Below are 9,328 nucleotides of genomic sequence, written 5' to 3' on the forward strand. Positions count from 1 at the left end.
CACCCAGCCCCACCCAGCTAGGCCTGCATTAATTTTCTTTTGTCAGTCCCAGCAGAGAGCAGGGCTCCATGGTGCAGGGACCAAGCTCCTGTCCCCAGGAGAGGGCTGGACCCAAAGGCAGCGGGTGGGAGGGGAGCTGGCAGTAGGGGCCTGCAGGTACCTGGTGTGGGACAAACACAGAGCTCTGAGGCCACTGGCAGAGGGTCTCACTGCTGGGGGGGAGGGGTTCACTGGGGAACATGTTGCCTGAGAATTGCAGTCACACTAGCTAGACACACACAGCAGGTAGTGATTTGTGGCCAGAGGAAGTGGCCCCTGGGAGCTATGAGGAGGAGGCTGGAGAGATGGATCCCTGAGCTCAGACCCCTTGCAGCTGCCCTCCACTCACCCCCACTGAGACCATTTGTATCTGCAGGCCCTTCCCAGCCCTGTAAGTGCCCCTGACTTCACAATCCCAGCCCTAGAGACAATCCAGTATTGGGCCCCTATGCAGCTGTTTACTCATAAATGAAGGGATGTTGCACAAGGGCACTGGGGGGACTAGACCCAGGGTCTCCAGCACAGACACCCCAGGCCTTAGCTGCTCAGCCCCACTGCCTTGGGGGGGGGGAGGGAAGGAAGCACCAAACCCCTGCTCATTGGTGCTTCTGTCCGTAACAGTCCCACCCCAGCAGAGCAGCCCTGGGCACAGATGTTCTACTGGTGCCTGGCAAAGCTACGTGGGGTGCCCTGGAGTGCGGGGGTTGAAGAGACGAATTCAAACCCTGCAGCAGGGCCAAGCAGTTCTGTGTGTTTTGTGTTTGTATTTCAGGTTGGTGATTGGGCTCCCCAAAACCTCTGCCAGTTGGTGGGAGGCGGGCACAGGCTGGGGGATGCTGTGGGCTCCCTGGTCCCCCTGCCTAGGGCAGGTGGAGAGTTTGGGGTTCCCATGGCAGGCTGGGCTGCCTGGGCAGCTCTTCCCACAGCCCAGCTCTAGCTTCCAACCTCGCTCCCCCTAGCCCCATGATCCCTCCCATTGCAGCCTGATCCCCCTGCAACGCCCCCCCCCAGTGCAACTCCTGCCCCCTCCCATCCATATGCCCTCAGTGCACACAGCGGCAGAGCAGCAGTCTCACCCCCTCCCAGAGCAGGAGACGCAGCCTGGGGAGCGGATTAACCCTTTAACTCCCGCAACCGCAAGCCCAGACTGGGGGAGGGGCAGCCCCAGGGACGCGGGGGCCAGCCCTGGAGAGCGGGGCGGGGGCAGGAAGCAGTGACTTCCCACGCCAGCCGCTGCTGGGGGTGGGGCTGGAGGCTCGGTCTCTCCGCCCGCACCCTGGGGCGGGGCTACCGCCTCTGTGGGGTGCCGGGCCCCGCCCAGCAACAGCCGGACCGAGCCCGGGGCAGCAGCACGCGGAGCCGCGTGTGCAGGGCCAGCTGCCCCCAGCGATCCAGCCCCTGCGCGCAGAGTGAGGGCAGCAGCCTCGGCCGCGGCTACTGTGCATGCTCCGCTCGGGGGCGCATGCTTAGGGCACCCTAAGGAATGAATTTTAACACCAGGTGCTTCTGCCACTGCAGCCCAATGCGTCACCAGTCACCTGCCCCTCCTAGCTCACATGTGCCCCGCACGCTGGTAACCAGCGCTGTCGCTTCCGCCTCCCTCAGCAAAGAAACCCAAAGACGCCCACGCCAGTGCAAACAGACAATTGTCAGTGCTGCCTGCCTGTCCCCTTCAATACACGTGTTGTCATCACAGGCACTCGCAGCTTCCTGCTGCCTCAGGCCTGGATTTAGCCCCTTGTTTGCCTTCCCGGGTAACCGAGCTCTTCCTGAGCAGGGAGATGGGTTACTTGGGGTTTCCAAAACAGCTAAGGGAGTTGGGAGCACAAATCTCACCAGAAGCCCAGGGAGCTGCTTATGCCCCCAAGACACTGGGGCTATGTCTACACTGGCACGATCTTGCACCAGAAATATGCAAATGAGGATAAGGGTGGAATATCGCCGAGCCTCATTTGCATATCTAATGAGACGCCATTTTTTTCAGAAGAGGCTCTTGCGCAATAAGGAGTGTCTACACTGCCCCTTCTTGTGCAAGAAAAACCCTCTTGTGCAATGCCGTTCTTCCTGAAAAGTAATAGGTGTAAAGGCATTGCACAAGAGGGTTTTTCTTGCACAAGAAGGGGCAGTGTAGACGCTCCTTCTTGCGCAAGAGCCTCTTCTGAAATAAATGGCGGCTCATTAGATATGCAAATGAGGCTCGGCGATATTCCACGCTTACCCTCATTTGCATATTTCTGGCGCAAGATCGCGCCAGTGTAGACATAGCCTGAGATGTTGATACACGACAGTTGCAAGGAAGCCAGATGGCATCAGTTCAGCTGGAGCCAGGGAACGGTGTGGTCATTGCAGCCTGGGCTCTCAAGTCCTCCAGAGCCCCAGGGTTGGCACTGGGTAGCTGGGGTCTCTGCCACGATGTTCAGTGCTGAATTTTAACAAGGAGCCTCTTTCTCCCAAGTGTTCATTTGGCACCAGAGTTTAATGTGCAGCCTACTCTGCACTGCTGCATGAGGGACACTGCTACAACCCAGGGCCTGCAGCAGTGGAAGAATTTGCTGGAGGCAAAGGGCTGCCTAGACCAGTGGGTTTCAAACTACAGGTCACAACCCACCCAGTACAGGGTCGCAGAATGTCAGGCATTGGGACTTGTTGCTTCAGGGTGATCAGTGGGGGAATAAGCCAGTTTCCTGCCTCTCCTGGCACTACAGCAGCGCTGCGCCCCAGATGTGCCCAGCAGCAGGCCCATCTTCTAGGTAAGTGCAGAGGGCGGCTGCAGGGAATCTGCCTGGCTCTTAGTTCTGTCCGTACCCAGCCCCCACCTCTGCCTGTCCCCACCCTGACGGGGGGAGGAGCTTTCAGGCATCATAGAGATGAGGAGCCAGGGGCTGGGTACAGGAGAGGTCTCCAGGGTCACTGAGACTGGGGTGGGTGAGGCTAGAGAGGCTGATTTCAGAGATACAGGTGGAGCTGAGTTTTTGTGCCCCCTACCCAGAGCCAGGGTCGGATTCTCTCCCCAGGGAGGGAGCCCGGCGGGAAAGTGAAGATCGGGGCCTTGGCACCAGCATCGATAAATGTCACCTGCCCCCGGTCACAGTCCAGACATACCCAGATCCTGCGGGGGGGGGGACTCAAGGGTAGGGGGGGTCTCAGGGGAGGTGAGAGCCCGGAACTGATGCCCCCACCACCCCACAGCCCAAATCCCCCCCTCAGGGCTAGAGCTCATCCCTCCCTTCCTGCTCACAGACTCTCTGGCCACCCCCACAGTCCAGTATCGCCCATCCACCACCTCCACCTCCCAGCAATGTCTCCCCGAGGTGAATCCCTCACGGCCCAGCACACAGGGCACAGAGTCAAATCTCTCTGGGTTGCTTGGCACTTGCTGCCGTGGTTCTGCCCATCTCACATGTTTCCCGTCCTCAGACAGGACGAGGTGGGGATTCGCCGTCTCTGGATCCAGAGTCACAGTCGCTGGGGAGAGAGAATCAGGGTGTGAGGGGCAGAGCTCAGCCCTGGGGGCTGCTGGGGCCATTTCTCACCCTCCCCAGCAGCCCTGTTGTGGCTGGGACAGGCCTGGGCCCCAGGGAGCTGCCTCTGCCCTGGGCCCTGAGACTGAGCCGAGCTGTCACTGCAGCGCCTCAGCCTGGGCAATGGGACCCGCTTCATCGGCTTCTCATTTGTGTGCAGAGGCTGCAGCCTCCTGCCCCCCAGCCCGGGCTGCTCCATCCCCAGGGCCAGGCCCAGAGCAGGAGGGTTCAGTGGGGGGGGGGGGGGGGGGGAGAGAGGAGGCAGGTTCCAGCTTTAACCCCCAGAGGGAAACTCCCTCCCCTGCTGCAGCCTCCACCCCCCGCCCAGGGCTCAGAGGGGAGGGGGCAGCGCAGGGGAAGAGCCACCTCACCCCAGAGAGCAGGGCCTGGGCATTAGTCACCCCCAGGGCAATGGAGGGTCCAGGGCTCCTCAGGGCAACCGGGCTCAATGGGGGGAGCCCAGCTCTGGCTTCTGGCCTGGCCGGGGACAGGGCTCTGGGGAAGGGGATCTGGGGTGGGGTCACTGGGAGGGGCCAGCACAGGGCAGAGGCTGGTGCCCAAGGAGGGGCTGCGCTGATCAGCTGCCCCGACACAAAGCGCAGCCCCTGCCTGCAAAGCCCCCTGCCTGCAAACTGTGCCCATAGTGAGAAGTGGGGGGGGGTTCGACCATCCCATTGCTTAAAGGGGGCAGGACACGGCCCCTCGTCCTTCTGATCCAGTGCCCCTGGGGCACCTCACCGCTCAGTGGGCAGGTTGGGGCTCTGCCTGTCGTGGTCACTGGGGGTTTGTTTGGTGACTTGAGCTACAAGCTCAGGAAAATATTTTCAGTCTCCATTTGAAACCTCACCCTGTTTAAAGCTCCCAGGGACTTTCCTCCTGCTCCCTCCAGTGCAGAGGGCAGCGTGTCTGGTGGGGGAAGGGAGAAGAAAGGGGAGATTTCAGGAGTCCATATTGCCCACGACATCCCCAATCCTAACACACAGACCTGGGTTTTCATTACAGCAGAGACACACTCCAGGTGTGTTTACACTGCAGGGAAGATCGAGGCTGCTGCTGTTGATTTCCCAGCTCACTCTCCCCTCCCCCATCCCTTCTAGGTACCTGTGAACTCCCTCAGAGTCTCCGACAGCGCAGTGGTTTTCCGGGAGAAACCCCTGACTTGTTCTTCCAGTTCAGTGTCAGTCTGGAGCCTCCCAGTCTCCTCGTCCAGCTTCTCCAGCTGGGCCAGCAGGAGTCGCTCTTGTTCCCCCAGGAACTGCCGCAGCTGCTGAAACTCGGCCACAATCTTCTGCCTCTCGGTTTCTGTCTGTTGCTGAATGAAAACAGGGAAAGGGCTGGTCGGGGACATGGATGGAGCCCGGGGCCCTTTCGTGGGGAGCTGAGTGCGCAGCAGGGAGAACTTGGCAAACCCACAGATTTCTGACATGTGGCTCCATCCTATGGGTACTAGGCTGAGGCATCTGTTTCCCCTTTGGGCCCTGTGTCCCTCTGAAAGGGATGTTTCCATGTCTGTCATGGGCAGCATGTTCTGTTATTCATGGGCTCTGGGAACAGCAGGAGGCAGGACTCAGCAGCCAGGTTCTCTTCAATGTGTTGAATTAATTTTTCTATGTGCACTGAGTCATGTGTAAATGTGCACCACCAGCTGAAACAACACCTAGCTGTGGACAGCTGGGCAGCATCTGGATCACTCCTGAGCTGCTGCCCAAGCACTCAGTGTACTGGGAACACTGCTCAGCCCCACACTGGTGCAGATACCCAGGGGCTACGTCTAGACTGGCATGATTTTCCGGAAGTGCTTTTAACAGAAAAGTTTTCTGTTAAAAGCATTTGCTGAAAAGAGCATCTAGATTGGTACGGACGCTTTTCCGCAAAAGCACTTTTTGCGGAAAAGCATCCGTGGCCAATCTAGACGCACTTTTGCGCAAAAAGAAATCTCAGCTGGCCCTTTTGCGCAAAAGGGACTTTTGCCCGAACGGGAGCAGCATAGTATTTCCACAAAAAGCACTGATTTCTTACAGTAGGAAGTCAGTGCTTTTGCAGAAATTCAAGCGGCCAGTGTAGACAGCTGCCAAGTTTTTCTGGAAAAGCGGCTGATTTTCTGGAAAAACTGGCCAGTCTAGACACAGCCAGGGAGTACACAGAAGCAAACCCGTTAGTGCAGGAAATGACAAACCCAGCAGACAGCCCTTGCCGGGGACATGCAGGTCATTGGGGGAGGATTTCTGGGAAAGCCACCAGGGCTGGACATTAACTCATCCCCTGATATGGAAGCTCAGGGCCTGTCCACACCCAAGATCATGGAGAAACTCAGGATGCTAACTAGTGGTTAATTCTCTAGTCGAGTAGTCGATGGAATTTCCCTTGACCACTCGATTAGTCAATAGGCACTTCTGCATTCCTCCTTTTAAATGTAAAGGAGCTCCCGCTGGGGTTCTAGTACGTTTCAAAGGAGGAATGCAGAACTCCGCATGCAGCCCAGGGCAAGTGGGAAGTCCCGCTGACTCCGGGCTGCAGGTGGGTGCCTGCTTTGAAATGCACAAGAGTCCCCAGTGGGAGTCAGAGTCCCCTGCTGACCCCGGGCTCCATGCTGCGCTGCTGCTTTGAAATGCCACGTGGAACTTGAGACCAGCTGTGGAGTCCCTAGCTGACCCCGGGCTCCACACGCGCAGCGATGCTCAGCTGAGCCTGGAATCAGCTGTGCAGCGCTGCCACTTTGAAACACCAAGCCAGGGGTCAGCTCAGCAGTGCTGCCCCTTTGAACGCTGCCTTGGCGTTTCAAAGCAGCAGTGTCACACAGCTGATCCCAGGCTCAGCTGTGCATCGCTGCCGCTTTCAAGTATCCACTTTTCCACTTTTCCGTTTCCACTTTGCTGCCTCTATCTGCTGTCTACACAGCTCCTTTTTGCGCAAAAGCCTCTTGCATAAAAGGGGATGCTAATTAATTATTCAAATGAAGCATGACGATATTCCACGCTGCGCTTCATTTGCATAAGCTTTTCCGGAAGAAGGCTACAGCGTAGCCGTAGCTCAGGGGACTGAGGCTGAGGATGGGGGCAGGAGAGGGCGGCACCTCCACATAGAATGACGTAGGTGGGGATGGTCTGACAGAGGCAGGGACAGGCCCACAGAGGCCGACCAATGCAGGTGGTGGGGGCCCGGCAGGCAGGCGTGGGCATGTCCTGTGCTCTGCGGATGGGTCTGTGACTCCCTTAATTAAACAGGTTGATTTCTGTTCAGGGTGGCTGGAATTTGCCCCAGCGCTGCCCTGCAGTGGTAATGCCCTTGGGGCAGGTACCCACTGCCCCAGTGCCTGGTACAGCTGCTGGCAGCAGTGCATTCTGGGAGATTCCCAAAGGCTGCCTGTCACAGGTCAGACTCACACCAGGCTGCTCCAACCTGGGGGTAGTTTTGGTCCAACCCAGTCTGATCCCAGTGGTGCCTGGCATGGCCCTGTGCTGCCTGGAGTCCTGTGGTGGGTGGACTCGAGGTTCCTGGGTCCCACACAGTGTTCAGCCCAGTGATCTCCTCTAGTGCCGGTCACAGCATCTGAGTTTAACCCCTCCTGGAGCAGCCCAGGAGTTCAGCATCTCAGTGGGAAACTGCCGCTCTCTGTTGGGCATCTTTCTCTCCTAACCAACATGTTTCAGCCCTGAGGCCAAGGTTGTGAACTGCATTTAGAGAAACTGGGGTTCTAAACTGCCTGCAGCCACTAACCACCTAGCTGATTCACCCTCCTTTCTCTGCCCTTTGTGCCTCAGTTTTCTTCCCAACTTTTGTTTCTCTAGACCAGTGGTCCCCAACCTTTTGAGGTTGTCGGGCGCCAGGGGGCGTGGCCATTCGCCCGCCGGGCGCCATGGGGCAGGGACACTTGCGCGCCTGGGGGCGCCCCCACCATAGCCGCATGCCCGGGGGTGGCCCCCCCATAGCCGCATGCCCGGGGCTGGGGTCCCCCCATAGCCGCTTGCCCGGGGCCGGGGCTCCCCCATAGCCACACGCCCGGGGCCGGGGCCCCCCCATAGCCGCGCGCCCGGGGCCGGCGCTCCTCCCCCTCCCCTCCTGCAAGCGCTGCGCGCCCGGGGCCGGCGCTCCCCCCCCCCCGCAAGCGCCGTGCGCCCAGGGCCAGCGCTTCCCCCCGCAAGCGCCACACACCTGGGGCCGGGGCCAGCGCTTCCCCCCCCCACAAGCGCCACGCGCCCGGGGCCGACGCTCCCCGCAAGCGCCGCGCCATGTGCCCGGGGCCACACCAGCCCGGAGCACCTGGCGGGCGCATGCAAATGCCCCCGCGGGCGCCATGGCGCCCGCGGGCACCGTGTTGGGGACCACGGCTCTAGATTGTAAACTGCTCAGGGCAGGGATTGTCCCTGGCTGGGTTTTGTGCAGAGCCTGGATCTCATGTGGGGTTCCTGAGGGTTACTGTGAAGCAAATACAAGTAATAACATTAAATTCTAGTCATCAAATCTGTAACACCAACAGCTTCTAACCTCCCTTCTCCCTTCTCCAGGCTGAGCCATTGGTCAGCCTGCCACTGATTCATACGCCTCCCATTCGGTAACGGGTCCTCATTTCCCCCAAGGGGGGCTGAGTACAGAAGGATTTCGCTGAGCATCTCAGAGAAGTTTCTCACATCTGGTATCTTTAAAGACTTGGAATTTGGCCTCTGTTGCCCCCCAGCTTCTCCCAAGACAGGCAGGCTTCAGCTGGTTGGTGAGTTGCACTGGACCAGAGAACAGTCAGGGAAATTAGCCAGTGACTAAAACTTAGAGTAATTCCCCGCAGATGGGCAGCACCATGTGCGCTTGGTGCACACAGGACTCTCGGCTTGATCCTCCTCACAGAACAGCTTCAGCGCTTCCTAGTGCTCCCCACATATCCCACCTGTGCCCGCTCCCTTCATTACCTGAAAACGGAGCTGCCTGACTAGCTCCACCATGTTTGCCAGCTGCCTGTTGGGCTGGAGGGATCCCTGCTGCACAGGGTCCCTGCACAGCGGGCAGGGGATGGCTGGGTCGGGTCTTTCCCAGCACCGTCTGAGGCAGGTGCAGCAGAAATTATGCCCGCAGGCTGTGATCACCGGGTCCATGAAATACTCCAGGCAGACAGGACAAGTTACTTCCATTCTGAGACTTTCCACTGTGCTCGCTGCGGCCATGGCTACCTCTGGGCTGGGGAAGAGGATCAGTTTCAATTTCCTGAGCTCAGGCTCTACCTGCCACCAGCAAAAATGGGCTGTTCCCCTCCCTGGAGCTGACTCAGGCTGTTTCCTGGAAGGGGAAGAGCCAGCAGGAGACATCTCAGCTCTGGAGGCTTTGGTGATCAATGTCCCACACTCGGGCTCTGGCACCTGCCCCTGGGCTGGTGTGGCGAGTCTCTGGGGCGTCACATGTTCCCCAGAATCCACCAGGCTGGGCTGCTCAGCTCCCAGAACTGTGCCTATAAAGAGTGAGAGTCAATCTTGTGCAGAATTCATTGTGTTTGATGTGTGATGTTGACAGATAAAGTAACAGTTGAGTATTTATATGGATCTAGTTACATGCTTTCAGTTGCAGTTTTACCATGTTCAATTTTCACAGCAGTGGGAAATGCTAGGGGGAGGGGCAGGCAGTACTTGGCTCAGACAGTAACTATTCAGTGACAGACACTGAGATTCAAACAGGAAAATCTTTATTATTAAACCACAAATTGTTAATGTGACTCTCAAAACAGATCAAGTCAAAGTCCTTCAAGGATAAGAAGTTCTCAAGCAGCCTGGCTCTTTCTGGGCCTG

At 58.4% G+C, this 9,328-nt stretch overlaps 1 pseudogene; it reads right to left on the reverse strand.

The window, feature by feature from the left end:
* Positions 1–2,630: 2,630 nt before the first annotated feature.
* Positions 2,631–3,699, reverse strand: LOC142821642 (butyrophilin subfamily 1 member A1 pseudogene; annotated as a pseudogene).
* Positions 3,700–9,328: the final 5,629 nt, after the last annotated feature.

This window comes from Pelodiscus sinensis, chromosome 31 (genome assembly GCF_049634645.1).
Source record: "Pelodiscus sinensis isolate JC-2024 chromosome 31, ASM4963464v1, whole genome shotgun sequence".
In the NCBI taxonomy this organism is placed as follows: domain Eukaryota; kingdom Metazoa; phylum Chordata; order Testudines; family Trionychidae; genus Pelodiscus; species Pelodiscus sinensis.